The sequence below is a fragment of the Felis catus genome, chromosome C2 (genome assembly GCF_018350175.1).
Source record: "Felis catus isolate Fca126 chromosome C2, F.catus_Fca126_mat1.0, whole genome shotgun sequence".
Lineage (NCBI taxonomy): Eukaryota > Metazoa > Chordata > Mammalia > Carnivora > Felidae > Felis > Felis catus.
Window position 1 is genome coordinate 135,664,889 of NC_058376.1, and position 3,383 is coordinate 135,668,271.

The 3,383-nt window shown below is 40.8% G+C and overlaps 1 pseudogene; it reads left to right on the forward strand.

Moving 5' to 3' along the window:
• Window positions 1-2,520: 2,520 nt before the first annotated feature.
• On the forward strand, window positions 2,521-3,150 carry LOC109491658 (annotated as a pseudogene).
• The last annotated feature ends 233 nt before the right edge of the window (window positions 3,151-3,383 follow it).

Consider the following 3,383-nt stretch of genomic DNA (forward strand, 5'->3'; position numbering starts at 1 on the left):
TTTTTAAATTTTTTATTAAGCTTATTTATTTATTTTGAAAGAGAAAGAGAGAGAGAACAGCGGAGAAGCAGAGAGAGAGGTACAGAGAGAATCCCAAATAGGCTCCACACTGTCAGCACAGAGCCTGATGCAAGGTTCAAACCTATGAACCATGAGATCATGATGTGAGCCAAAATCAAGAGTCAGACACTTAACTGACTGAGCCACACAGGCACCCCTGCAATGCTCAGATTCTATTTAAAAAGGAATCTTTAGAGAAACCCAAAGGCAACACAGGACACCAAAACAAGGACACCAGACAAAATTTTAACCTCTGACACCTGCAGAAAGAGCAAACAATAAAAACAGCCTAGCTTCTAGCCAGATAAATATAATACCTGACAAGAAAGGTCTGTTTGCCTTGGCTTTTTAACCAATACATCATGTCCAGCTTTCAATAAAAAGGTACAAGATACAAGTTAAGAAAGGTAAAACAAAAAACAAAAAACAAAAACACAGTCTCAAGACACAAAGCAAGCATCAGAACAAGACTCAGAAAGGACAGATTTTAAAATCATCAGGCCAGGAATTTAATATAACTCTGGTTAATATACTAAGGACTCTAATGGAAGAGTTAACAGCATAGGAGAACAGATGGGTAATGTAAGCAGAGAGATGGAAACTAAGAAAGAATCAAAACTAAATGCTAGAAATTAAAAAAAGGTAACAGAAATGAAGAATGCTTTGATGGTTCATCAGTAGACTGAAAACAGCTAAGGAAATAATCAGTGATCAGTGGTGTAAGATTTGAAGTCATGTTAACAGAAACTTCCCAAACTGAAAAGCAGAGAGAAAGTAGTCTTTAAAAAAAGGAACAGATATCCAAGAATTTGGGGACAATTACAAAGGTCGTAAGACACCTATAATAGGAATACCAGAAAGAAGAGGAAAAAAAGGAACAGGAAAAATATCTGAAGCAATAGTGACAGAGAATTTTCCAAAATTAGTAACAAGCACCAAACCTCTGATCAAAGATCAGAGAGCACCAAGCAGGATAAATAAACACACACACACACACACACACACACACACACACACATACACCCTACACCTAGGTATCTTATAGTTAAGCTGCAGAACACAAAAACAAAAATAAACAAATAAAAAGTTCTAATAGATAAATAAACAAATATTTTAAAAAAGGGGGTGCCTGGGTGGCTCAGTCATTTAAATATCTAATTCTTGATATTGGCTCAGGTCATGATCTTGCAGTTCATGGGATTGATCCCCACATCAGGCTCTGTGCTGGTGGCATGGAGCCTGCTTGGGATTCTTTCTCTCCCTCTCTCTCATCCCCTACCCTGCTTGCACTCTCTCTCTCTCTCTCAAAATAAATAAATAAACATTTTAAAAAGTTTTGAAATCAGAGAGAAAAAAATCTTTACTATAGAAGAAAAAGTGTAAGAATTATATCAGACTTCTTTTCAGAAACCATGCAAACAGGAGGACAGTAAATGAAATATTTGAAGTATTGGGGGAAAAAAAAACCTATCAGCCTAGATTTCTATATCCAGTGAAATTGTCCTTCAAAAATTAAGGAAAAATAAAGACATTCTCAAACAAAAATTGAGGGAATTTGTTGACAGTAGCCTTGCCTTTCAGAAAATGTTTAAAAAAAATTCTTCAGAGAGATGGAAAATGATACAGGTAAGAAAATTCAGTCTACATGAAGAAAGAAAGGACATTAGAATAGGAATCGATTAAAGTAAAAGAAAAGACTTCATTTTGATAACTGATCTAAAAAGTAACTTGCTCAAAATAATAGTAGCAATAATGCACTGGATGATTAAAGCCTATGGATAAGTGAAATGAATGACAGCAATGTTCTAAGGAATAAGAAAAAAGATTGGAAATGCCCTGTTAGAGAGTACCTTGCAGTACTTGTGAAGTGATCTAGTGTCATTCAGAAATGGGCTTCGATTACTAAATGTACATTGCCAGACTCTAGGGCAACCATTAAAAATTTTTAAAAATGTGTGATTGGTATGCTAAGGAAGGGGAGAAAATCAAATCACATAAAAAGCTGAATTAGGAGTGCCTGGCTGGCTCAGTTGGAAAAGCACACAACTTGATCTCCGGGTGGTGAGTTCCAGCCTCAAGATAGGTGTAGAGATTCCTTTAAAAAAAAAAAAAAAGCTGAATTACGATCAGGATCAGAGAAGGTAGAAAACAATATGAAGATAACAAAGTAACAAAGAAAGAGCGATAAGTAGGAAATGGTAAAAACAGGGCAGTTAATTTATCCAACTGTATGAATAATCATTTTAAATGTGAATGGTCTAAATTCACCAGTTAAAAGACAGACACCGTTAGCATGGATTAAAAACAAACAAAAACCAGGCCCAGCTCAGCAAGAAACCCATTTCAACTATAAAGTAATAGATTAAAAGTAAATGGATGGAGGGGGCCTCAGGCAGCTGGGTCAGGCCGGCTCAACAAGGTCAAGTGTCATGAGTGGTCTCTCTTCTGGTGCACGGTGCTATGGAGCCTTCTCAGCAGCCCGCTGCCCCTGGTAGAGGCTGCTTGTGCACCTCAGCTCAGGAGGGCCCTCCTGGACCTGAAGCAGACTCTGGTGAGGAGGGTTGCAGCAGTGACTCACTGGGGCAGGCATGTAATCCAGTGCTTGGAGAAAAGGGGCTACAAGCTGGTGGGGGGTGGAGATGCCACAGGTGCCAGAAAGCATCCTTGTTGAGCTCTACCATAACCTACAGAGGAAGACCTTCTACCCAGCCCTCATCAGCTACTGCCCCCCTGGTGGCCATGGTCTGGGAAGGCCCCAAGGAAGTCTACACCAACTTAGCTAAGGCTGTTCCTGACACCTTCACAGATTTCAACATTCACATCAGGGCACAGCCTGAAGGGTGGGCACAGGAGGACTGATGGGAGAGTGAGGCTCCCCAAAACAGCCCGGACTGGTCCGTGAAGCTGTGGGAATGTCATTTATGCCAGTACCTCATGGAGGGGACCCCGAAGGAAAGCCAGCTGTGATTCCAGAGAAGTGAGCTGGTGGACTGGGCAAAAGAAGGCTACCATAGTAACATCACCCAGCTTGAGCCCTCAGGGTGCCCTCTGCCATCCCAGCATCCACCTAGGATCGACCATCTCTATTGACAAAAACTTGAGCACACACTCATGCTCTGCCCATCTGTCCCAGACCCCCTTCCTATCTATCTTCTGCCCTACCCTAGCCCAGGGTGGGTTTGAGCCACCAACAGTATCCCAAGAGAGCAAGAAATTGGACCAATCCTTTCTGTACCAAAGTGCCAGACAATCTTTGAGGTGTCTCCAAAAGTGATTGTATGACCACGCTTCTCTCAAAGGGGAGGACGTTATGACTTATGATG